The 27,354-nt window shown below is 39.8% G+C and overlaps 1 protein-coding gene across 6 annotated transcripts in view; it reads left to right on the top strand.

Moving 5' to 3' along the window:
• Positions 1 to 27,354, top strand: part of PLCB4 (phospholipase C beta 4) — a 239,374-nt gene that overhangs the window by 21,155 nt on the left and 190,865 nt on the right. The window contains exon 1 of one of the 6 annotated variants that reach the window (XR_006168828.1): positions 20,484 to 20,601. The exons of the other annotated variants lie outside the window; for them this stretch is intronic. The gene's annotated coding sequence lies outside the window, so the exon portion shown is untranslated. Of the gene's footprint in view, positions 1 to 20,483; positions 20,602 to 27,354 lie in introns of those variants that run through there. 6 annotated transcript variants of the gene reach the window in all.

A 27,354-nucleotide genomic window follows, 5' to 3' on the forward strand; every position in this document is an offset into this window, starting at 1 on the left:
CTTAACAAGCTATCAGTAAAGACTTCCACAAGTGAATATCTGCATACTTTCGTGTATTTCGAAATTTTTCATCAATATTTATATTACTAAGTCTGTATTACTGTTTCATTAGAGAAGTCTACCAATATTTCAGCATTACAGTAGAAATATTAGTTTCAAAGGTGTCATTCTGAGAGAAAGTAAAAAGTAACTTAGTATTACATCAGTCATGCAAAGGCATGACACGAAGCCATTTGTATTCATGAATTTTATTCACTTAGTAAATCTAATTTCTGGTCACAGCAATTTCAATGTATTGATTTCTAGCTATGTACTTGTGTGGCAAACAGGATCTCATCATAATTCCTGTCTTGTGTCAGTAAGTCCTTTCCTCTCAAGCAAATAAAATATTTTAATCTCCATCCCTTATCTTTCATACAGGGCTGTGTGCCACTCACTATATTTGCTCAGCACTGTACATCTGGGTGTGTTAAAAGAAGCATACATGTGATCCTGTCCCATTTAACTCCTGTTAGCTGATGTCTTGTTGTCCCAGGCCGTATCATTTGCAAATGCACAACTTCTCCATTTCCAAGGGGACTATGTTAGCCTTGACTTATGCCTGCATTGCAGTCACAGAAGTGGCTGGACTGCAATACAGAGACGCATGAATAAGTTTGGTGACTAGGAGGTGTTCAGCCACAGCAAGGAGCTCAGTGCAGACTGATGTGATTTTTGGTATCCAGGCTACCTGAAGCATCTCTAGTTTACTCTGCACTCCTTCATAGATTCTTGTGCTGATATAGTTTTAGTCTTTTACCTCTTCATAACACCCTCTCTGACAGAGAACACTGTACATAATTCTCAGGTGTAGCAATTAAGTTAGTGAGAAATTAAAAATTTAAATGTGAGTCTAAAGGGTCAATAAAATTATGAATGTTCTATATTCACAATATTCTATATTTCTGTAGAAAACTGACTGCCACCATTCAGCTAATTCTGCATTTAGATCACAGTCTTTACATATTTACTTCTGCAGGTTACTTGCAAACAAATTTAAGATAGTGAAAATCCTCCATGTAACTTCAAAAATAGGAATAAGTTGAGATTTTCCCAGGTTTAGCCCATTAATCCATTGTTCTTGTATTCCTACAACCAGGTATTCTGATTACTACACTAGGCATGCTAAATAAATGTAGATATTTTAGCTATAAGTAATTCCTAGTACGGGAGCAGTGTATATATTTAAATTGAGTAAAAGGCCAGCAGATGTTGTGCCAAGATTAGGATATAACATTTTTGTGTCTGAGATCTTCTCCTTGAAAGATTTGTTCTTGAGAGTTGTGTAATATCTTTCCTTCTGCACTGACCTCCATGATAATGTGCATCAGGAATTTAATAATATCAAGAGAACCAGATAGCAGCCTGGGAGTTAGTACAAGGGCACATGAATAATGGCATTATTTCCAATCAGAAAATTTCTAAATTTAAATCTATTACTGAAACCAACAGCATACTGTACAGCTCTGCACCTTATGTACCTACACAAAACTGGTGGATAACAGGAAACAATAAGGCTTGAAGAAAAGGCTGGGGAAGAAATGTCCACGAGCATGTAGGAGGGAAAATTGAATGTTCGGTGGTATTTTGCCTTCATTTCAAGGTGCTTTTAAATATAAATATCCTTCCCTGAATAAAGTGAAAGGATAGGTCACAACATGAAAAAAAATAATGAATAGGAAATTCTTACTGGCTTGGAGCTGTTCATTGTCTTCAACAGAGGCATTTCATACATGGCAAGGATAGATGCTTGCACTTGCTATCTGTGTACACAATAACAAAGTGAAGGGCTAGACTTTTGCTTAACTTAAAATTATCCTCAGCAAAGCTATTGGTGTGGATCCCAAAATGCAGAGTAGTTGTGTGCAGCTACACATGTGAGTGTTTAAAACAAACCTTACTTACACATACATGTAACTGCCACTAAAAATGTTCAACAAAGTGAAATGCTTTGAATGGGAATGGATTCTTGCTTTTGGGACTTTTGTGAGTAGACATGGCATAACTGGAAAGCAGATCTGTTGTTATCATTAAGGGTGTCATCTACACTTAAGAACACAAAAGTAATAACCTGCAAAATTAAGATAGCGCAAATGTGATTCTACCATTTCCCAGGAGTGTCTGGCTTTGCAACTTTAGCAGTGTCTGCACAACGCAGGGCTTTTTGTCTTTTATGATAATAAATTAATTCAGCATTTACAGTCAGGGAGTTCTAAAAGTAACAATGCCAATTCACTGCCAGAAAAAAAAAAAAAGAGGCTTTCCCCTCCGAACAGCAGGAAGATGATCCAAAACCAAGAATGTTAGTGGTGATTCCTGTATTGTTTTTATATGGTCAAAAACAGGAAGCTGCCTGACATTGATAAAAACCTCTCCTGAAAAGTTGTCATCTATATTCTAAATTATTCAGTTGACTGCATTGTCATTACATGCATACTAAACAGGAAGCAGGTTCTTAAAAGATGAGCTAAGAAAGCAGTGGGTTTGCAGTGCTGTCTTTTTGATTTTGTTTCTTTTTTTTTCTTTCTGTGGAGAAACGTGCTATATACTCTTTTTCACCATGTGTTAACTAATTATAGACATGAAAGATGAAAAACACATTACTTCATTTAAATCTTCCCTTAACTACTGTCGTAGCTGTCAAACCCTCTTCTTTTTAAACACAGCTTGCAAGCTCCTCTTTCGTTGTACAGAGAGTATGTTGTACAGTAAAAAAACAAATAATTAAAAATAATCACTGTAACTGCCTTACCTGACAAGGAGATGTGTATTTCCAAATTCCGAGATCACTGCCAGGACATCTGCAAATGATGCTTTTATTAACTGCAAATGTAGTTTCCTCTCCTGCTTTTGTCCACAAATCCATTTCCACAAGGCTTCTCTTGTAGTGTCTGCGAAACACAAAGCTGACAGTGAGCACATGCTGCGTTAGAAAGGTAGAATCACCTGGATTTTATTAAAAGAGAATACAAAGTAGGCTCACAGTGAAATACAGCACCACAAATGAGCTGCTTCTTTTTGCATCAATACTTTATAAACTGCAACATTATTGGCAATGGGGAAATGGTAATATATTTCTCACCGTTGTGATGGGGGTTTTAGTTCTAAAGGGAGATCATGCAAAAAGTAGGCTGGCGGAAGTCGCTCTTTGCATGTGTATGGAATAAACTACTCAAACTGAACTGCATCATTAAGAATAACCTTTCTTATGTATTTAAAACAAAACAGGCTTTGACTTCAGTCTTAGGTTGATGACTGGAAATCAGTACAATCTTCACTGAAGAACCAAAATTATCAGTATGTACCTGGTTACATACAGTCGCCTGTTCTTGGGACACCTGCACTCTGTTGCAGTATCTGCTTATATTTTCAGCTTCCTTTAGGTCAAGGGAAGCTTGTTGTGAGTGCTAAGATGTCAAGAACAGTGAAAAAAGTATCTCACATAATAGGTCCTCGGAGAATCAAGGATTTCAACCCATTGTCAAAGTAGAATGGCTTCAAGTCTTCCCCAGTTTTGCCTTTCTTATCCAGTCAAACAAGATGAGTTTCTTTGTAAGGGGCAGCAACATCCTAAGATCAGTTCAGACAAAAGATCAAGGCTGTTCCCTTAGGAACAACAACTTTTTTTTGTGAGACCAAGATGTCCACTTGTAGCCATTATCTCTAATAAAAATGGACTGAGGTTGACTGGGTAACCAGCAGTCTTCAGGATGGCAAAGTAGGGCGCGTGTACAAAATGTTTAAATAAACTCAAAGAGGATGGTCTGTTGTAATGTAAGAAACAATTCTCCAAGGTACTACTGTTGTATCTGAGATTCCAGAAAGCGATTCTAAACTATTGACTTGGGAAAGCATGTGATTGCTTAAGTGAATACGGCTCATCAAGCTCCATTTTGACAGTTCTTCACTTCTACAATATTAAGAACCAGTGATGAACTTCTACTGCAGTAGAATAATACAGCATCTGGAATTCCTTCTCTGTTTCATTATGCTAGCGTAACACTTTGGTTTTCATTTTGGATGTATTCCCCTGTTCTCATGCAAACGTTAGGCAGAATTGCACAATTTAATGGTTAAGAAAAGAAAGACAACACCAGGAAAGCTGGTTTCTCACCTATGTCTTACTGCCTGGAGTTCTAAATTAATTATCCATCTTAAGGGAAAATGGATGTTCAACAGGGAATAGGGGACAGCTGTTGAAGAAGGGTATAAATAGGAAAGGATTTGAGAGCAAAAGAAAAATGTGCACTTTGAGCTAGAAATATGTATAAGGCAGAAAAATGTTCTTGGTTTTAGACTTTTTTGGATGAACTTGACTCTAATACACTGAACATATCGAGCCCTAGGTTTTTCTAGTTTGTTTTGTTGTGGTATTCTTTGGTAATACAGCCTGGGGGAAGGACAAAGTTGTGCTCTCACCGGGAAGGTCACTACACATGAAGGTGTGTGACCTATGATGCTGGGGCATCCCCTGTGAACACCCTGCTCTGCAATCTGTCTTGGTGTGACACAGTGCATGTGACTTCTGAATACAAGTGTGAGAATTGCATTCTGCGCTGAAGTTATCTCAAGTTGCAATAAATATTCATTTGCCCACTGCTGTGATGCCAGTGCCTGCCTGTAGTTCACAGTGATTCTGTAGGTCTGCGTTTGCATATACACTTGATTTCCAGTATGCATAAAGACAAGACCAAAAGAGTACAAGATTTGCAGCAGTAATTAGATTATTGCTCTACCACAGAGTCCAACAGTGTTCCAGATGATACGTTAAGAAGTAGGAAGTTATGTGAAAGTGACCTTTGGGGCATCTTTACTTGCATCAATGTGAACATTAAGTACTGAAGCATATTATATATGCATATCATATACCATCTAACCGTATCCGTGTGTTTAGACAGACTGTGACTATTACTTCAATACTCTTGGACAAACTTTCTTATACTGTATTGCTCCTGTTTTAATCAGCATCAACAACTTAAAAGCCTGTATTGGATTAACTGAACAGAATTCAAAAATCCACAGATGAGACCTGAGAGTTTAGAACAGTTTAAGCTATGCTGATGTCTCTTCGGGCCTGATGGAAAATCGCACAGGATATTATTGCCCATTTATTCATTCTATGAGAACAAGTTTTTCTTTTCCTTCCATATCTTGATAATCATAACATCTGAATCACTGTATAAAAACAGAATCAAAATGTAGGCCAAATGATTAGAGAGAGAGATGAGAAATACTAATTTATTCAAATTATGGTTACCTAGATATGATAAAAGAAGAGAGCAGGATCACAAAGAGAACTTGATTATTACTGTTACATCTTTTGAAGCAAGTAAAGTTGGGAAAATGAAAGTTTCTTTCAAGGCTTGAAGTAGACTATGAAAACTGTACCACAGAGTTTCACAATAACTTCTGGGAAAAAAAAGAAACAGTCAAACTTTAGAAAGTGGAGAAATACACTTTTTTCAGACAACCAGGAGTTCTGATTAAAAGCTTTTTCCCAGCTGTTACTTCTGTCACATCCTTTTTCTGCCAATATTTAATTGGGGATTCCATACACAAAAACCTCTTACCTGATCTTTCCTTTCTTCAAACATTAGTGATTGGTGTTCCCTCTTTTATGACTTTCCAGATAAGTACAATTTTAGAGCGTTTCGAATGTGCCAGCTTTAATTCAGAGTTGCTAAAACAAGATTTCATACCAGCCCTGCAAATGCTCATTGATTGTTATGAATCTGAATTATTTTTGTTTTAGTTAAACTCTTTTTCATGGTTTCTTTATCTGCATTGACATATGGAACTTATACTGCGGTAATGGCTGTTGTGCAACATGGGAGAGAAAAATTAGCTCTGGATGCTCTGCTACTACAAACCTCACACAGTCAACTCGATGCGTTCTACAGTGCCTAGAGACAAATGTCTGAGAAAATGGTTCAGAGAAGTCAGTACATTGAGCCATCTAAGTTGAATGATTTGAAGGTTTCTCGCATTTCACGTCAGGAGTATTTTAGAGTGTTGAATCTGGCACAATTCAAAGCCATGAGCCTTCTCTTGGGGACAGATACTTCTTGGGGAGAAGCAGGCTAATGCTAGGTACCTCAGTACAATCTTTGAGCTGCTCCATTTACTTCAGGCTTTCATTGATGAGCTCTGGTTGAATTAGGTTCCTGGCTCTCGAGATATAAAGATTTACACTGCTTGCACTTGTGCCTATAGACTCTAAAGTCAATTGTCTCCTATGTATAATATAATATTCAGATTATTTCAGTTATCTATCCCAATATATAAATTTCAGCCCAACTAGTATAAATTGTCAGTACCATTTGTCTCTGGCAGTCTCCTTTACTGAAGGCACAGTGTGGTGCCAGCAGGTCTATCCAGGTTGGTCATTAAAGGCACGTGAGCAAGCTCATGAGAAAAGAAACAAGAGAAAGAAACAACAGTATTTGTCTTTTAGTTAAGGTCCTCCTCTCCTCAGCTTTCTGCATGAAGCCAGATAGTTGAGTGAAATGCTACTGGAAATATAGGAAGAGACATCAGTGCACACATGTTTTTTTTTTTTTTTTTTTAAGATCCTGGAGATTGAATACTTGGAGGAGGATGGTGTACAAGAAGAGAAGGAGAGTGCAAGGGGAAGTGTGATAACCCTAAAGAAACTGAGGGAGGCTCATGTCTGATACAGCTAGATCACAGGGCACTGAGCTAGGGAGTGCTCAACCTGAGCAGTAGTAAGACGCCCACCCTCTCTTAGAGAACAAATAAAAACAACTGCTGTGCATGAATATGTGCACTTTTTTGTTTGTTTCCCATGGCAGAGGGAGTTCATGTCACTCTTTAATTTAAACCAGCGAAATTGGAGCAACATAAAATTAATTTCTCTGGGTCTTGTTCTGTAAGCATCAATTATAATGTCTAATCTACATGAGGTGCTGCTAAGATTAGCAACCACCTCTTTATTATGCTACACCCAAAAGCATTCATGTGTGTTCAGCTTCAGATGTAAGATCATACAAATATTAATTCTGGAATCAAGCAAATGTTAACAGTTGTTCTTTATTCCTCCTAAGGGTATAAACATTTTTTTAGATTAGGTATCCATGTTCCACTAAAATACATTTTTAAGAGAAATTTCTCAATTAGAGCTTGACAGTGAGTAAAGAAATATCAGAAGGTACAGAAGAAATAAAGGACTAGCGTTATTTACAGCAGTGATGCTGGCGATCAAGGCTTTGATACTTGGTGAAAGAATTTAACTGATATTAGAGGAAGGAGGGATGCACTGCTGTGAGCATGTAAATCATTTATGCTCTCTATTAAAAATTTACTCAACACCTACAGTTTTCGCCTGAGATGTTGCTGGAGGGGTGGGGAAGAGAGAATGGAAAGGTAACTCTGCTGCCATCTCCTCCAAGGACATATCTTGCCTTTTAAAGGACATTTAGTTTTGTTCTATATTTGCCATTTTATCAGCCTATTAATTATCTTTGGAATAAATTTGTGTATTTTTGTCTTCCTTTCTATTTTGTTCCTTCTCTGTTTTCTTTTTTTTTTATATAGCAGATTGTTGCTTTTGCTTTAATGTAGCATATTTTAACTCTTATTTTCTACCATGTCCTCTTCCTTGTCATTATTCTTTCTTTTATGTTCTCTCCTTCATCTGCTTGCGCTGCTTTCTTTTTCCACAGAAGTTATCTTTATTGTATTAGTCTTTCTCCCTCCACGCCTATATTTGTGTTCAATTCTTATGACTCTGTTTTCTCATTTAGGTAGGTAACTCAAAATAACCAAACAAAAAGAACATAACAACATAAAAAAATAAAAGAAAGCAAAACAAACACCCACTATCACTACGTCCGTGTTGTCCAGAAATCATGGCATGTGCTGGCCGTTAGCATAAGAGATCCTCATCATTGTGGAGAGCACTCACAGGAAATACTAAGCCTTTATCAGGGCGAGGAAAAAGAAAAGCCAATGTTTATGGTTGTGTTCGTATTCAGGCTAGGTGAATTTGTAGATTATCCATCTGCTGAAAGGTAGAGGTTCTAATTATTTTTCTCCATTCTCCTCTGTTTTCTGGGAAACATGCTTGGGGAAGAAAGATGAAGAATGTCTGTTTTAACTCTGTGCAAAGAGCCTCCATACACAGAGATTTCCCCTGTCCCTGGTAGCAGCAATTATATGGTGATGATACAATTGAATCTGGAGCTGATCTTCAGTTCATTCTGCTCTTTTTTCTTTAAGTGATGGGGACAATCATACTTGAAGCGTCAGTTACAAAAAATAATATCAGCTTGTCCTTCCTGTTAAGGTAATGCTAAGGTATTAGGAACATGCAAGTTGTCTTTTACTTTTAAAAATGCTATTGCTGTTCCGCTATCTATATGATGTTTTGTGATCCCGTTTAACAAATGACAGTCCTGAGAGGCAATCTAATTTATAGCATTCTACTTACTCTCTCACTTTAGGCCTTGTTCACCATCCTTGATGTTGGCAGGGCTGACACTGAAGACACTGAAAATTGTAGGTGTTTTGTGTTGTTGTTTAGTTTTGCTTTTTTAAGTCAAAGCACACACTTCAAATCCGTTTCTCATTGTTTGTTCTCTAAACAAAATTATGTAACACTTAAAAGCATGTGTTAAGAAATGAATAACATGATACATAAACTAATGTCAGCAAGTATAAATAAATAAAAAAAATAGGTGTGAGTGTGGAAGGAATAACCCAATTTTATTATTATTTTATTATTTATTTATTTTATTATTATTTAAAGCTGTTTTGATTTTGTACACAGGCAGAGCTGGCACACACTGCAGTATTAAACTTACTGTGCAACCCAGGCTGGGATCATTATGTATTCTAAAGGACATCTTTAGAAGGCATTTTGTATCTATAATTTCAAACAATGCAGGTTTTCTTAGTCAAAGCCTAGATTTACATAGTGTGATCAAAAATACTGACCTTAGGAGAATATTTAAAAGAGGAATTTTCTGGCCATAACTGGAAACAATCTAGAAATTATTATTATTATTATTATTATTAAACATCTGTATCATTTGTATGTGGAATAACTTCAGCTAACTGACTCTAGGGAACCTACTTTAGCTGTGGATGATGCAGATGATCTGCAGAGGTCACTTTCAACCCCTCTGATTCTGTAATTACTTGTCATTGCTGTTATATTATGAAATGTCACTGTACTGTCCTATACTGGACCTCAGTAGGAGTGGTGTCAGTCTTCTAGTCTATGGACAAGCTTTGTAGCTGCGTAGAACAGAAAACACTAATTGATCTTTAGGAACTCAAGAATTACTTGGTATTTTGAATTTTTTTTTTGCTTATACTAACACCTTGAAATCCTGTTAGTTAAAATGTTGCCTTCATGATTGTAACCTTCCTTGTTTTGAGGGGTGCCTGGTATGCATGACAGTGTGTTGACAGTGCAAGCTTGTGACAGAGCTTCATCTCTCAGATTGTTTTTCTGCTCACATCTGTACCTCATCTCCTGTAGCTTAAGAAGTGCTTATGGCTGTAAGCAACAAAACAACATGGGACAAGGGTCTATAGCATCATACTCTTCTAATGTGATTGACATCCTCTGTAATCCATAACAATGCGTCCCAATCTTCCCACAGTCTGAGGGCAGCTGAGATCTTCTCAGTATCAGAAGCTGACATGTTGGCTCCTAGTTTTTATTTTGAAGCTTTAAAAATGCTTATATATATTGTGACCAATAATTTTTTTTGATTAGCTGACTGGTGAGGCTGCTTCTGTCTCTTCCTTTCTACCCTAATTTCAAGATCCTACTCCTCATTTGCAACTTGGGAGGGAGGAGAAAAATGGAATTTTGCAAGCAGCATCAGGAAGAATTAACAGTTCATAATGGTATAGGCACAACTACAAACCTCATTTATCATTCAGAAATCATTTACGTTTCAAAGCAGTGAATTATTCCTGCATGAGCTATGTTTTCATTTGGTAGTCAAAACCCAAGCTGTAACCTTAAATAAAAAAAAAAATAATAATAATTTAAAAAAAAAATAAAAAAAAATTACACTTCCAGTACTGTTGTAACTGAGCAGCAAACAAACAAATGAGCAAAATAAGACTCTAAAGCTTTCCAGATGGCTGGTACTCACTGATGTACATTTTTTTTCTCTGGAGCCTCAAAACATGTTTAAATTATGAAATTTAGTGTGCTTACAAGAACTGGCAAGCATTCATTAGGGTTTCAGTCTGAGAAGTGATACTACCAAGTTAGAGAACTGAAGATGAGCAATTGAGAGCTAATGTCCTAGTGCATGTGCAGAACTGTAAATGTGAGCTGTAGCATATAATGCTGATTCCCTGGCTCTGACTTTGTGAAGGGTCATGTTCTTGCTGTTTTCTTGGACCAAATCCATCCTTGTTGGAATTGGTGAAACTAGTGAAATTGCACCGGTAATTTATCTGCCCAAGTTCACTTCCTTAACATCTCCTGCACGTTGTCTCTAACTTCTGCTGAGGCCAGGTGACTTGATGCATGTTTCACCTGCTTCTGGCAGTGCTTGGAAAAGGAAGGCAGCTGGCACACACCTGGCTGTGTGCCTGCAAATCCCTCAGTGCCGCTGGGTAGACTCACTGCCCCACAAGTAGAGATCCTTCCTTTTCAGGAAGTTGTCTGGAGTTAGAGATTGTAGTAGCAGATGGTGGAAAGCGAGGATGAGTGGAGGATGACTAAGATGGAAACACAAATAGCAGTGTTTACTGTTTGTTTTGAATATATTCTGAGGCTAGTCATGTTGAGTTTTCAACCTGGGATCGACTTGGCTAGCAGGAAATATCTTGTTCTCTAAAATCAGGGGAAAAACAGCCCTATGAGGCAATGGTGGGCACAAAGATTGGAAATATGCCTCTGATAGCATGTCTGTACTTGAGGGAAGTGGGCACCTTCATTTGTGTCTCAGCTCTTGCTGTTTGCAATCACCACAGTGTTTCTCAGGCTCCTTCAAGCCCATCCAGTGTAAGTTCTTAAGGGTCAGGAGATAAAATCCTGTTATGCAGCTTGAGGAGAAGGCCATTGACTGATTAAGGCTGCTAATAAGGCCATCACATTTTGTTTCTTGTACAGCTTGTTGTCCGTGTGATGTTGTCTGTCACTGGCCTGATGGTGGAAATTACTGCCCACTCCTCAGCAAGAACATGTTGCTTACTGTACATCAAGATACAGGTTTAAGGACCATTAATGTAGAGAAGAGATGCAACAATTTATTTTTATTTGTTTTAAAGCCACTGGTAGCCTTCTAGTTACCCTAGTACCTCTGGGATCAGTAACAGTATTAACCATTGTGAGATACTGCAGAGTTGATCTCTGTTCAACACTAGACAATAGACAAATCACTCAGAATTACTCATCTGTAGCTTAGCTACTCAAGAAGATGATGTGGCAACTATTCATATCAAAAAGAAGGAGAAGACCGGTAACTGCAGTTGCTTGTGCTTAAAAGGGACCTCCTGTAACCCTGTCCCACTGTTCCTCAGTAGGTTGCATTAATGCCACATTCTCGCTGCCCCTACCACAGTAACATCTGCAGAAAGCAGATGTATTAGCATTCAAGTGACCAGCCTGCTCTGCACCTACCAAAGTGTAGCTTGTTGTCTACTTGTTAAAAGTGGTTCCTTTGGGGCTCAACCAGCTGCTGTCTTCTGCATTTGTGGACTCCTGCCATGTGTCACTGCTAGTAAATAAATTAAAAACAACTGCTGATAATCAGGTGAGTAGATAAAAAGCAGCACAGCAGGAACTGCGCTTAAGCCTGTGCAGTGGATATGGTGGGACTTCTTTTTAATAAGTCACTGTCCATCAAGTCACTATCATGTAATAACCTGCAGATGGCTCAGCAGTAGGTGGCATTAACATATTCAGGCCTCTCTGGCATAGAGGTGCCCTGCACTGTCCTTTCCAGTGTCCCTCTTTGCCAGCAGACAGCCTTGTGCTTTGTCACTGACTGTCAAACAGGGTGAACAACTCATGCTTGCTGTCATACAAAATACATTTGGCTGACTCCCAGTGGGCTTGCACACCTTCATGGAGAAAAACAGTCAAGTCCTTTTGACGTCACTAACTTTTGCAGTGGTACCAGAGGAAAAATGTGTCAAGCAACAGCAGAATTAAAATACCAAGGCTGTTCAGGCAGTTTGCTGATGTGATCCTTGTTTGCTATCCAGAGTCACAGCCTGAACACTCACAATGTCACTTTCAAGGGACATCTCTGATGTTGGTGCAGCATGGAAAGCAACTGCGTGCTCTACGTGCTCTTAGACTTGGACCACACAAATGACAGAGATGACATCAAGGCTGACTGCACTTCAGTAAGACCGATGATATCACGCCACAATTTCTCAGGGAAGTTTTGAGAAAGAGAAAAAAACCTAAGCCCTAGAAAAGGAAGAACACAAAGGTATGCCAACAGGAGAGAAATACAAGGTAGTGTTGTTAGTTAAGTCAGTTTTTCTGGAAAATTTAAAAGAAAATACAGAGAAGATTCTGTATAATTTGACATAGGTCTGGAAGGAAGCTTCTATTGCAAGCAGAACATCGTATAATCCGTGATAAAATCTTGAAAAACAACAGACTAAAGGGTCTCTATTCTTCACTGTGCCAATTGCATAGCTGCTGCAAGTACTTGCTGCTAATGCTCTTAGTGAGCGTCTTCAAATTTCCTGCTTAATTTCCTATCCATACATTTTATAATAAACCAAATGACAAGTATGGAGATATCAGAATACTGGGTGTTGAATAACTTTTAATGGTACTGAAAACAGGGAACAGGCAACAGCTAAACTAAAAAATCAACCAGAAAAATTCACAGATTGGACTACTTTGTCCTCTTTTAGGGTTTAACTCTCCCTTCAGTCTGGAAAATCCTAAATTAACAAATCTTTGCATTTTTCATTCATACTTAACGAAGTTCTCAGCACAGATTTCTTACAGTTGGTTATCATGAAAGCTCTGTTTTTGTCTCTGCTGCATAATCCAAATTCTAGAGAAGTCTTCTCTAGCCACATGTTTCTGTTCTACTGCATTCAGTAGATTTGGAGTCCAAGACTGAAGACAAATATGTTGCAATACAATGAGGAGACTATTTAGTATTCTGAGTAGATTCCCACCATGCTTTTGAGCAGTAATATTCACTCAATTTAATATGTAAGACATCAAAAACAATAATTGCATTGCTTGTCATTAATATTTTGTCGTAGGCAGAGGAGAAACATTCCTTATGTTCCCACTTGTTCCTATTCATGTGTTTTTGAATGTGTCTAAGCTTCCTGAAAAGCCTAGGAAGAAGCTAATTAACAGAGATTATTTTATTTCATTATGAATCAGGGATAAGATACTGGAAGAGATCTTGTTTGTCAAGCAAGCTAATGCTTAATAAGGCAACTTCAGTTTTTTTCTATATCAAAGCACTTGGTATGGCGTGCGTCTGCAGCACAAGTGTATCATAGCTGACATAAATGATCAGAATCATGAATGGTCTGGAACAGGATGGTATTCACAGATGTGGAAAGCGAAAAATCTTGAAAAATATGCTGCAAAAAATGAAAGTTTCAGAGGAAAATCTCTCCCATTATGCTGTGTCCTGTCTAACCAAAATACCTGTGCAGCCAAGCATTTTGCAAGGGAGAGCTGGTAGTGACATCTACAGTTAAAACTGCCTCGCACTTTCAGTTTTTTTGCCAAAATTTTAACTGCCCTGACTAAAATATTCCAAGCTTGCTGTCTACCTCAGGCTGCAATAAAATGGTTCAGCAATGCTCAAGAAAGAGTTATGGGGGGAAAAAAAAAGGCATTTTAACCACAATTATTTGACTTTGTCACACACACACACACACACACACACACACACAAATATATATATATATATTTTTAAAGAAGACAAAAAATCAATGCATTTTTTCTTCAATCTGCAATTGAGTTCTTGAATAACTAACTACAAGATTGCCTTTTGCGTTAAAGATAGACAGACTTGGCTGCAATATAAGACTTGGAAAAAACATTGATGTAAGTGGATGCTTTGGCTATTGACCAGAGATTTACCCATCAATATCAACCACAGTACTGTTAGTGGCAGATGATAACACATTGGGTAGAGCCCTTTGGCAGAAGTCCTTCCAGGGATTTCCAGCATGCAGAACAGAAGTCCTGTTGCTACAAGCACTGTAGCTACTGTGCACAGCACTGAGCCCAGGGTAATCAAGCTGTATCATGAGGAGTATCAGTTTGAGCCATCATCCTAATGCAGGTTCCAGTAGGAACCAAAGGCAGAGTGGTCATCCCCAAGTACTACCTGTGACATAGGAAGCAGTTTTTGTGCAATGTGCAGGATGACAGCAGATGAGTGTTGAAAAAAATAACTAATGTCCTCTAAAGCTTGGATGTGCTGAAGACTGTGCTTGAGGAAAAATGCCTTGTGTTGCCAGTTCTGAGCTGACTGCTTAACTATGCTTTGTTAAGCAGACAAAATGTTTCTTAGTATTTCATGTCAACATATTTCTACCAGAAACATCTAGGCTTAGAAATAAAGAAGTTAATGATCAGATCAAGAGGTGGTATAAATCGGTAGGAAAAACAACGCATGGTAGGTCAACACCGGCTATATGGATCTTGTCTAACTGTGAGCTAATAGAGAACAACTACAGCTTCCATGTTCTCACTGAATTTTTGAACTTTACATACCTACCGTATTTCTACATCTAATCCACACTTTCAGTCACTGAGTATGGTGATAACCAATGAAAATTTTGCCTTAGGAGAACCTGAAAAAAACCCACAACAAAAAACAAATTCATTTGTGTGGATATTCTGACACATAGTAGGTTTGTGGTTCTGAAGTGTCTTGCACTCTGATGTTAGGTAAGAAATGAAAATGGAAGACTCCAGTGACTTTACAAACCTATCAAAGAATGCATTTGGTAATTTTTCTGATTGAGCTAATTTCTTTGAGGAAAGCTGTAATTTTTAGACAACACAATTGTGTGGTGTGGCTTCCTACCTCCCATGGAGGCAGCCATATTAAATTCTATCTGCTTCAGCTAATCACTTCAGAGGTTACATCTTCTTCTACTGTATTTCCTGCAGCACTATGTTTTCAACTTATGTGAATTATTAGCACTGCTCACCTTTTCCTAAACCTTCTAAATTGCCAAGGTGCCATCTTCAGCACTGACAGACTTTTACATGTAATCTTTCAACACAAGAACTGAAAAACGTCCTGCGCTGAGAAGTCCTTCCAAGTGAGGAAAATACTAATGTTTTGCAAGGATGAAAAAGAAATGGAACATCTGTATCTTGTCCACAGCAAATCAGCAACTCAATTTAAGAACAAGCTTGAAGTTCCCAGATTCATTCCTAACTTACTCCAAACTGGTTAAGTCACACATTTTTTTCCTCAATTCATTGGAAGCGCTGCTGAAGTCACAAGGATATTGGTGGAGAAACAAGGATGAAAGTGTCATCATCAGTTGCAGCTTGTTTAGAAGTCTAGTTTATAAACAAAGTTGTAGCACAACAAAACTTGTAAAGCTGGAATTGACCTAGATCTGTGGGCTGACCCTATCACTTAAGGCTCCATGGGAGACTCTCTGATCCTCTGTATGGCCTTATTTCCATTCCTTCAGATGCAAAGTCCACTTGCTGTTAAAACTTACACTGTCAGTACCTGCAGTATTCTTGCAGAGCCACAGCCCTGATAACTTCCTTTGACCACCTTACTTTCAACTAATGAGAGACATCAGGTCATGTAAGTGACTTCAGAGAATGTGCATGAGAACAAAGTAGGGTCTTTTGTAAAGAAACTGTACTTTCATTAATTCTGAGATAATACTCCTTGTCTGCATTTCAAGTGGTTACTTAAACATTTCAAGTCTCTAGTTTTTCTATTTTTGTGTGTGTGTGTGGTTTTAAAAAGATAATAGGCCTGAATTTAATCCTGGAATAAAACGTCCTTGCATAGATCAACCATGGCATATTGTCACGCAGAAGCCATTCTTGTGGGTGAAGAAGAAATTATGAGAAAAGGCAGATACCATTAAGAACCAGAATACTACCTACACTTAGAGCTGTTGCAAGCTCTAGAGGCCTGAACTCAAACCACACAAGTTTTCTAGTGAGAGTCAAATAGTGTTTGCTAGCGAGTAAGTCATTATACGTCATCAGAATTAAAATAATTGTCATTATTACTTTTATCTTTTATAACAATTAACATACTCCAAAACCAATAAAAAATACATGTCACTCATCACCAACAGCTATGAAAAAGACATGAAGGGTATGTACACCTTCATATCTATACACGCAAATCATGGAGTCCCAGCAGTTAGAAGAGACCTCAAGATATTGAGTCCAATCCCGACTGCTCAAGCATGTACCCAACAACAGGTTGCACAGGTAGGCATCCAGATGAATCTTGGATTCATGTCCATAGAAGGAGACTCCACAGCTTCTCTTGGCAATTTGTTTCAGTGCTCTGTCATGTATCCATTTCATTTATTTAGAGACAAGCACTTCCTGGAATGACAAACAAACCCTTCTTCCCTAGTCCCATGTCCATCTCATGTTAAATCTAATGTCCTCCAACCTCACTGGCTATAACTACTGCTCTGCCATTCATCCAGCTCATGCACTTCTCATTCCTGTTCCTTTGGTGTTTTCTTTATGCTCTTCCTTTGGCACAATATACCTTACCTAAGCCTTATCTGTAGGCTCATTTCCCTTCATATATTTCTGAATACCTACTTTTACCACCATGCCTGTGAGGAATTTCTAATTGAGTAGACACAAGCAAATAAAAACATCCGCTTAGAATAACACCTCAGAGATAGAAAAGTCTCAGTGGGAAGGTGTGCTGTGCTGATAGGCAGTCCCAGAAATCGTGTCACTGTTGCTTTTGCTCTCTTCACCTCCTTTCCATGGCAGCTCCAGGAGCACCATGTCAGCTCTCAGAGGCAGAACAATTTCTATCGTATCGTGGTACAGCATTTAGCACCAATAGAGTTCATGCTAGAACTTCGTAGTTTGTGGTACAGAATGATATAAACTTTGTCATTTGTCCATGGAAGTGCCTGCTGCTGTGCTGTCACACTGAGTAGTTCATGGCAGTTCAACACCTTTATGACAATCTAGCAAAATTAGTTTTTCTATGCTTGATTTCTCAGCTCTTTCTCCACAGCTTCCTCAGTTTACCCCAGGTCATGTCCCCAAGCAGGGTTAGCCATCCTTTCTTACTCCCAAGTGCTATCAGAGGTTTGGTGTCAGTGGCACTTTCAGGTGGCCCAGCCCAAAGCCCTGTGAGGCCAACCTCAGCAGTTTGCTAATGATAAAGTCCAAAAGGGTGGCTGCAGACAAGGAACCTGCTCTGGTTGTAAAACTCTGCACTTTGTTTGTCTTTGTGGGCGTTTATGTTTTTTCTAGATGTGGAGGAAAAGACTTGTCACAAAAAGCCAGAGGAGGGAGGGAAAACTGTCACTGGGCACGCAATGACAGCAAACAGTGGCACAGGGAGCAGGGTGTTACACGGCCAGCAACGTGGCAGTGGTCTGCAGTCAGGGTATCTGCAGAGGGGATCCCACATTCCTGACTGTGGGTGCACCCAGAGGGACCCAACACAGGCCAAGCAAGCCGAGCTGCTTCTTGCTTCAAATGAACCTCAAGTGGTCCCCCTGCAATTTGGAGACAAGAATTTGAAGAAAAATCATAACGATATAAAAAGGCAGCTGACCTCACAGCATGATTTAAGGCACGGCCAGAACTCAAGATTACCACAGAAGACTTTACGAGGCGCTTTTCACCCTGGACCCTTTCTTTCATGATCATCTGTGGACTCAGATAGTCGGCTCCTGCAGTATGGTAACGCTGTCTGCAAACCTTCCCCTCAGTCTGAGAGAACCGGGGTTCCACCACCCCTCTCCCCAGTCTTTATTCTCCCCGGCGGTGCATTCCTGTCAAGCTCGGAAGGCCCGGCCGCAGCAGGGAACGCGGGGAGGGGGGGCTTCTTTCACGCCCATTCAATCGCCTTTAAAAACATGTAGTAAACACAGTCACGCCGGCACGGGCATCCTCGTCGAAACACCGCCCACGCAGACAGTCTGTGAGGCGTATGCGTGTATATACATACACATGCCTGCGTGCTCCATAAGAATTGAGCACGGCCGTGCGTGGGGGCGGCGCGGGCGGAGCTCCGCGCCCGCGGCCCCGCCGCCCACTTGCCATGCGCTGCCCGCGGCCCTGCGCGGCGGCGGGCGGAGGAGGTGGCGGCGGCGGCCGCAGCCGAGGGTGCGGAACGGGGTCCGGCTCAGCCCCGTTCTCCCAGGCGGCGGCGGTGGGGGTTCCCCGTTTCCCTCCCGCTCTTCTGCGCGCTGCGGGGGCCGAGCCGGGCGCGGCGGCGGCGGGGGAGGAGGGGAGGGAAGGGAAGGGAAGAGAGGAGGAGCCGCCGCCGCCGCTGCGAGGCGGGCGGGCTGCACACACACAGGCAGAGTGTGCGGAGGAGGAGAAGGAGGAAAGAGGAGGAGGTCGTCGCCTCGGCGCGGCCCCGGCCACCCTGCGCAGCGCGGCGCGGCGGGGCCGGCGGCGGCGTGCGCCCCGGCGGCTGAGGTAAAAGGCGGCGGCGGGTTGCGCGCGGGGCGGCCGTTGGGGGCGGCGGGCGGCATCGCGTCCTTCGCTGGGAGCGGCTCCACAGCTCCGGGCCGTAACCTTGGGCTCCCCGCTCCGCCCGCCGTGGGCTCCGGGAGGTTCCGGCGGCCCCGGCCTCGGAGGAGGAGGACGTCTGCAAGCATACGTCTGTCTGTCTGTACGTGTGTGAGACTTCCTATGGGTGTGCGTGCGTGTGCGACTGGGGATCGAATTCTTCTCCTCATCCTCGCTGCCAGCTGTGAGGCTCCTTGTAGTTTCTGAGTGCATCCGGATTTTGTCAGTGCTGGGCGGCGTGACAAATGTTTCTGTGTAGTGAAGTATAACTTTCTTGTGGGTTATTTTTCTTGTGTTTTTTTTTTTTTCTTTTTTCTTTTTTTTTTTTTTTTTTTTTTTTCTTTTTTTAAGAAAAAAAAAAAGAAAAAAAAAAGCAGGCTCACCTTTGAAGGCTCTGGTTTGTTTTCTTTCAGATGAATTGAATGGTCTCTCGATGCGGTGCCTGGGTTGCCCGTGTATGTGTGTAATTGGCGCAGATGTTTGAAGCCGCTTTCCTAGGGGTAACTTCCACAGCGAGGTGCAAAGCGGCGTTTCCATTTTGCCAGGAAGGCTGTGCACCCTGTTTGAAGCCTGACTTTGAATTATGTACAGTCAGGCACCTGTTACTTGATGCCAGTTATCCTTCCCTTTTGCACTTATCCAGCTTTGCTTGTCTTTATTTAATATCTGAAAATACTTAGCAGGTATTCTTTTATGCTTGCATCTAGTAGAAACCCAGGAATCTAATGTATTTCTGAGCTGCATAATGCATCTTTGTTAGGTAATGCTTGCTTAAAGGAGGATGATTTGGGGAAGTTACAGAATAATCTTCATCTCTTAAGGAGTTTATATAACATTGAAGTGCCTATGGGGGTGCATCTGTAGGAAAGACAGATAGGGCTATGCGGAATCAAAGTCTTTCATGCCATAAATCCGTAGTACGGTGCAAAACGTTCGCGTGATATATAAGGGTTGTTTGCAGCATCAAACTTCACGTTGCACTGTGCAGTCTTCCAATTAATAAACTGAATTAATGTGTAGCGCAGAGAAAATGTTGCGTTTCTGATTCTGCAAAGGATGGAGCAGATTCTTTCGTAACACGTTTGTGTTGGTGGTTGGATTCTGTTGTTTACAGCAGTTTGTACAAGCTGGCAGCATTGCTACAGGTTATTTTCTCTAACTTCTAAAAGTGTAACACCAACAGTATTTGCAGGCTTCCTCTGGAGAAGGGATATCTAATATTGCTGTGCAACACAAAATAATTATTATGTAGAGCTGAGCAATTCTGTATCATAAAGGGACAGTTTCTTAATATGAGTTGGGAACAGACTCATTTCTCCCTGTGGTTGGTAACTTTGTAAAGTAATTAAAATAAATTACCGATTTCAGAGATGAGAATTCTCCTCCCTAGCTATTACTAATACTACTTTTGCTTCAGATGCCAGTTTTGATTCATCTTGTGATGATATCACTAAAATCTAGGTATTAATGTGGAAGTCAAGCCTCTGGTGAAAATATAACTGCGTGTAGCTGTCAAAATAAAGTTTTGAGATCTGATTTGATTCCTGGCTGTGGATACGTACTCAGTAGAGTAACAAAGCCTTTTATTTTATAGACATGCACCCACGCAAGGGAGCTTTGTTCTAAAACAGTGTTCTCTGTCATGAATTTATGCATAACGTACGCTCTGCTTTTTCTTACTGTGCAGAGAATAAAGAAACTTGAGAGGGAAGAGGTAAATACCAGAAGGGGGGAAGAGAGGGATTTCAAATGAATTTCTCTTACTGACGCAAGGAATACCTCACTGCTATACGCCACCCAAAATCACTGGTTGTGTTCAGCTTTCCCATTTTTCTAAAATAATGGTGAGTTGTTCTGGCTTGGTGCATGCTACTGGCTTCCACTGCGGACTTTGGCCATTTGTTGCACTAATATCTGGCTATGATGATGAACTTGGGGCTATGTTGTGAGTCTGTTAGATACTTGCTACAGCTTTATAGGAATTAATGACTTCATTTTCACCAAGTTTACCTACACCGTTTTGAATATTTCCAGGGGTGTAATGTCTATGCTGCTTGAAAAAGAAATGCAAAATAAATCCTTTTTTTTTTTTTTTTTTTTGAGCCTTGCCCCTTTTAGTGGTTGCCTTGCATTGTTTAGTGGTTTACCTTCCCTCAGTGGTTTTGACAGCTCAGTTGCTATTCCTTCCTGTTCATAATTTGAAGAAGAATCAAGTCTGAGAATGCTGTGTTCAGCTTTTTCCTTAAAATTCAATTAATCCCTTTTCCAGTAGAAAGAGCGAAAGGAACAGGAATTATTACCAGAGCACTAAAAACAAGAACAAAAACTTTATCCAGGCATTTTACCTAAGAGTTATGAAAATTACTACTACATAACTAGTTATGAAAATTGATACATCATTCTTTTTTGGAGAAGATTTCCTCAATAGTTTTAATCATCGATCCTATTAGATTTAGAAGACTATTGTAGAAATACTTTGCAAGTAAAAATTTCCATTAAAAATCTCTGGTTGGTTGTTGGTGAGGAAATCATTATGAAAGGTTGCATAAGCATGATTTCAGTGTGGCTAAGCCTGGGCTTATTCCCATTCTCTAATAACTAGGTGCATTGTGCCACTTCAAATATTGCAAATTTGATAGCTTGATTTCATTTACTAATTTTGCAAGATGTTTTATACATTTAGTTTTGGGAGTGCTCTTGGATGTCATCAGAGGTTGCACGTGGAGATATATGTGATGTAAATTATTAACTCTTTGAAAGCTTTGTGGTGGTGTGTTTTCAAGGTTGGTGGGTTTTTTGTTTTTTTTTTTCCATTCTGCTGTTTGGGATTTCTGAGAGATGCTCGTGTGCCATTTACCACATGAAGATGACTTGTGTATAATACGTCAAAGGCTCAGATAAATGTTATTCAGGCTTTGAGAGCAGGCTTTGTCTTTTGCAACAGCAAGAGGACCACAAAGCAAAAAAAGCCCAACAAACTATCTGTAGACTTGATTTTGCTGTGTGATCTTAGACTTTTATTAACAAAGATCTGATTTGTAGTGAGTTTAAATGTATGGGATGTGCACGGTATAAATACAAGAAGCACTGTGCTTTGATGCTAACCTGCTTTGCTTATGTTCTCACCCAGTGAATAGTAAGCTATAAAGATCTGCTTCACTGTTTCATACCCACCTTAGTGGTTTCTGGAAATTTCCTAACTGTGGGTAAAGCCACTTGTAAAACTGTAACACAACAGTTTCGCATCATTTTTGGAATTAACTTACTGTGCCTATTAGTAAATTCCATGTTTGACAAGGACATACTTTACTTGTCTTGCAGTGCTTAGAGCAGAGATGCGACTTTAGAAGTATCAGGACCAGCATTTCATGGCTGTTCTTGCAGCAGTAATGCCCAAACTCTGTAGTTTTGAGGGCACGGAGTAACTTATATGAGGCAGAGAAATAGTGCAGCACTGTTATGGCTTCAGGGATTCTTATTCAGCACCTTTCTGGATAGCAACTTGTTGATCTTGTCCCTGCAAAGATCCTGCTGGGATCTTGGAGTGAAACTGGTACTTTCATTCCCTACTTCTGAAGACCTACATCAGCTTATGTAAGGCGGTGAGGCACTGCGGTTTCTTTTGTCAGTTTGTCTATAGGAGCCACAGTCCATTAGGCTGTTACTGCTGTTAATAGGATGGTGCAATATCTAGGTATCATCCACTCAGTGAAGAACTCATTAAAGCTGCACCCAGGCAACTGCAAAAGCCTCTCGCCTTCTGGAGAAGAGTGAAACAAGTTCTCTCTGCCTTTCTGCTGAAGAGCCCAGCCTTTAAGCAGATTGTTGTGAAGTCATACTGGCCTGTTTGCCTTGTTACTAGGTTTTCATGAATGGTATTTGCCAATGTTTTTAATGCTTTGTTTCACCTTTGGAGTTCTAAGAAACACCAGTCAGTCTTTTCTGTGGGAGGCAACCAGGGAGAAATGCAGGTGTCAATGAAAGACTAGGCTGCCGTAATGTAATCTAACTGCTCCTTAAGAAGGTAAGATAAGGTTTCTGTATGGTAAATCCACTTGGCTCTTTAATGGCTTAAGTTTCTGTCACTACTTAGGCCATTGCTTTGACTTCTCTGTTGCTTTCCACTCTCCCATTGCTGGCAGCCGGTGTTCAGCTCTGACTTGATCCTATCCCACCAATGTCTATGAGCTGGTTGTTGAGCACCAGACATGATAAAACCCATTGGGGATGGAAAGGTCTCATTTATCCTCTTGTAGAGACCAACTTGTTGAGGAAGTAGATCAATTTGACTAATTCTGATTTATCAGACTTTCTGCAATTGGTGTGTGCTTTCTGGTTGAAGTTCTACTCCACAACCAGGCAGTTTGGTATTATGTCTCTCCTCTTTCTTCTACCTGTTACAGTAAGAAATGATGGAAACTCAAATTAAGAATGTGATTGACTGTCATATAGATAAAATTTTGGTCTTGAATTTCATTTTGTATGGAAGCTATTATCTTACCATAATGGTGATGAAACTCTACCCTTGGAGAATAAAGGGCTTGTTCTTAAAACAAGAGCTTATTTCTTAATGTAATGACAACTTGGAACTCTAGGCAGCTGAGGTGAGGCAGTCTGTTTGGAATGTGGTCTGTTGTGTAGCCTGTGGGCGTCTTGAAATCAATACTGATGAAATAGCTGCACAACCACGCACCTCTGACCTCTTATTTCTGAAGAAGTTGACTTAGGGTCTCCCAGGTTGTGACTTTCTATGCAAGCTGACCTTGCAGTTGATAGCTTCAGAAGGGGACGAGAAGTTATAAAGGTGTTGGCTCTCAGTTCATGAGTGACTGCTCAGATTAAATTAGCAGAGCAAGATGTCAGATGTTACACTGATAGATTTTTTTTAATTCTGTGAAATGCTGTAATCTAGACCGTTGGTACTTGTATTTCTTTATGTGATATGATATGAAAATATAAAGAGAACAAAGATATGGATATAATTCACCTGTCAGAGTTGTATAAAATGCTTTTCTACCTGCATTGGAGAGAAAATATATATTCCACTAAGAAATATTTGAGTGTATTTGATTAAGTAGGAAACCAGTATGAGAAAGGTATTACAGCACACACTGTTCTGGAAGCTGTAGATAGGTGCTGCTGGAAAAGGAAACCAACTTGAGCATGCATGCACTTGCAAATTGGAAGTGATCAGTCAGGAGGTTACTGACAAATAAAGGGGGCAAATAGAGAAAGTTCTTGAAAGGTTAAGAAGAAGCATCTCCTGGCTTCCAGTGATCTAGAGATTCCATGATCCTGTGAAGAGCATTTTGTGAAAAATAATGTGCGATGTCAGTGACATATAGGCTGTGGTTTAACAAGATAGGCTGGATAAAAGAACTTCTCATGACAAAGTGATGGCTTTTCCTCCTTGATCTTTTAGGCTTCATTCTGAACTGTAAAAGGTTTTCTGTTCCCTTTTTCTCCTCTCTCTTCCTCTTCTTTCCCATGCTTGAAATTACCACATATCTAATATCTGTGTTTTGGTTTTCCTACCGGAGTGATGGTGATGTTCATTATTCATGTAGCTGCACATGCTAAACTCACTGCATGTACAGATCTTTATTAGTTTGCCCTTAGTTGAGGCTATATTCTGGATCCAAGATGCTTATGTCTATTGCTGCCTTTAAATATCTACATGGCTGTTGCAGCTGCTGAAAGGTGGCATAGTAAATGGAGTTGGTAACTATGATAAGAACCTATTTGTTTTGAAATATATACATTAGAGTATGATGTATGCATATATATACATGTAAACCATATTTTGATGTTGTTACCTTAATGCAAGTTGTTTTCTTCTTTACACAGAAATGATTAGGGCATGTGACTTTAATCCAGAATTCCTTTCAGAAGAGTTAGTGGAAATAGAAGATGGATGATTTAATGGGAAGTACGACATAGAGCCATGGAGTGGTTACTGTGTCTGACTGATTTGGCTTATTGAAACAAACAGAACTGGTATAATCTTTCCTATCAATGGTCCTGATCAGGATAGAAAAAGCCTTTCTGGAGAAAGGGGATCAATCTGTGGTAGGTTTGTTTGCAGAGATGATAGTGCAGCAGAATTACATGAAGGGAGAGGTTGTGGCACAGTCTGGTGATGAAATGGACTGTATTTTGTACCTAAACTGCCTCTATGAAGTACACAGGGGGTGTCTGATGATTTACTGGTTTTTTTTCTTAATTTTCCTCCAAACATAACACTTGAGGACTGGTGCAGATTTACTGGGCTTTCTGCTGGATGCAGAGAACTGTACTGCATGTCTGACATCAGCAAATAACAGATTGAGCAATTACTTCTTTCTGGTTGTACAGTTTGCTATTTGTGTACCACTTCTCTAGCAAAATATGCTCAGGAATAATTGTCATGTACTAAATAACAAGGGAAGATGGAATGTGATTGCAGGTATATCACAGCAGCTTGCAAATGAGATGCTGCAGTCTGGCATAAGACCTGTTAGTTGCAGCGTAATGTGACTGCTTCAGCATCACCCACTCAGCTTGTGATTTTCACATTGGAAATCTTCTGCATCTGCATATGCTGCAGGTGCAGGGGATCTCTTGGAAATTCCCCTCAGCCTGTGTGCTGTCATTCACATGATGCAGCCTTGATTGGTGAATTCCTATGCTGAAGCAGAAGGTCTGTGTGCCTCTGTCTGAAAGAGGAGAGTTGCAATCTATGAGAATGACTGAGGGCTCAAGCAGGGCAGTCAGAATGGGAGTGAGATTCAGATCCTTCTCACTGTCCTGTAGAGATGTGGTGCCTTATTGTCTTTTAGGATTGCCCTGCTACAGCTGTTGTCCAAAAGGCTCTTCTGCTTGCTCTAAAACTAAGAGAGCTTTGCAATGTCTTCATCCTGTGGAGAATCTGTTGCTTTTGTAATCTTTCTGCCTCCATTCAACTTTATAGCGATTCCTTCCGAATCCTTCATACCTGGCAATATCTGTTAAAGTCTGGCTGTTCTTTTTGCTGATGCAATTCTTTAGCTATAAAATGCACAAACTTTTTATTGACCCGTGAGTATAGTAGCTGGTAGGGAGCAGAAGTAATTTCTGAGGGAATAGCTTTGCCTAGGTCAGAGCAAAATGGGCCGCTTTTTAGTTGCAGAGGTTGCCTTTTCTTATATTGTTAGTCTAACACTGCTAACCTCAGGCAGTTTCTTATCTATGTGGCTGTGTCCTAAAGCATTACGTACATTTGGGCCAGTGCTTTTTTTTTTTTTTTTTTTTTTTCCCCTGCCTGCCTGCTGCACCTTCTACACAGAGTGAGTGTACTGGAAACTGCAGATATGCTGCCAACACATGCTGATAAAATGGTCTCTTTTGACATGTCCTAATGAGAGCTTAAGGTTAACCTGATGTCATTTAAAAGTGGTTTGTAACTGTGTGCCATTTCGTGTGTGTGTGTCTTTATACAAGAATGTGCCTTAGAGCTGAATTAGCCTTTGTGTCAGGTAATGGAAGAAGTATTTGCACTGTTCTCATGGGAGTTATTGCCATCTCATCCCTTGTTAAATTAACGAAGACTCACACCTTGGAAGAAGCATATGGTACCTAACTCTCTCTGAGGCATATTCAATTAAAACGTTGATGTAATGTTGATGACCTTGGTAGCTGCTACTTTTGTGAATGGATGCCTGGATTGTGTACAGAGGAGTTCGAGAAGCCCAAATGTCTCTTTTCTATACTTAACTGTTGGTTGCATTTATTTTGAAGAAGAAAGGCAGCTAATAATCATGTTGTTATCTTCAATGAGCTGGTAGTAAATATGAATTGGTGCTTGGATTGGAAAAAGAAACAGCAGTATCAGTCTTCTGCTGTTTGGTTTTGTTTCTGTCTTGAGCTGTATGAATTCTACTGAGGAGTAGAGTGTTTCTGTTTGTATTCAATTGGTATGGAAGGTATGAATCTTCATTTTTGCTAGTCTGTTCAAGTTCATTTAGGAGAACTTGTTAATGAAGTCTGCAGTGCAAATTGTAGTTGATAGGGGAATCATAGCTCATTACTAAATCTTGATCAGCTAGCCTAGATTGTGCAGAAAAACACAATCATCCTGCATTTTCATGTTTCAGTGCTGTTCTTTTCACTAAATTGTAGTCTCATGAAAGTAGTGTTTTTTGATTATGTTGATGGAGCACTTAGTTGGTTTTTCTTTGCTTGGTTATTTTATTGTGAAAAAGCTAGGCAAATAGTGCTTTCCAAGTTTTGCCTAGATCCTGTGCCTTTGTTGCTGACAACTTTACGTGTAAATGCAGTGCCGATTGTGGAGAAATCAGAAGTTTGTTTGCGGTGATTCTTTGCTATACAAACATCATGTTTGTTTCGTAAACTTTTCTTGTATTTTAAAACTCCTTTGAGATGAGAGCAGTACTTCCATGAATAGCTGTTACTTGGTGTGAAGTAAGCTAATCTAAAAACAACAACAACAAAACAGTAAGTTTAGCTACTGAGGACTTTGAGGACTTTTTTTTTTTTTTTTTTTTTTTTTTTAATAAAATTTTTTTATTTTTAAAATTTTAAAAAATTTATTAAAAAAAAAAAAAAAAAAAAAAAAAAAA

The sequence above is a fragment of the Centrocercus urophasianus genome, unplaced genomic scaffold (assembly GCF_019232065.1).
Source record: "Centrocercus urophasianus isolate 14NV4802_14NV808 unplaced genomic scaffold, USGS_Curo_1.0 seq_10, whole genome shotgun sequence".
In the NCBI taxonomy this organism is placed as follows: domain Eukaryota; kingdom Metazoa; phylum Chordata; class Aves; order Galliformes; family Phasianidae; genus Centrocercus; species Centrocercus urophasianus.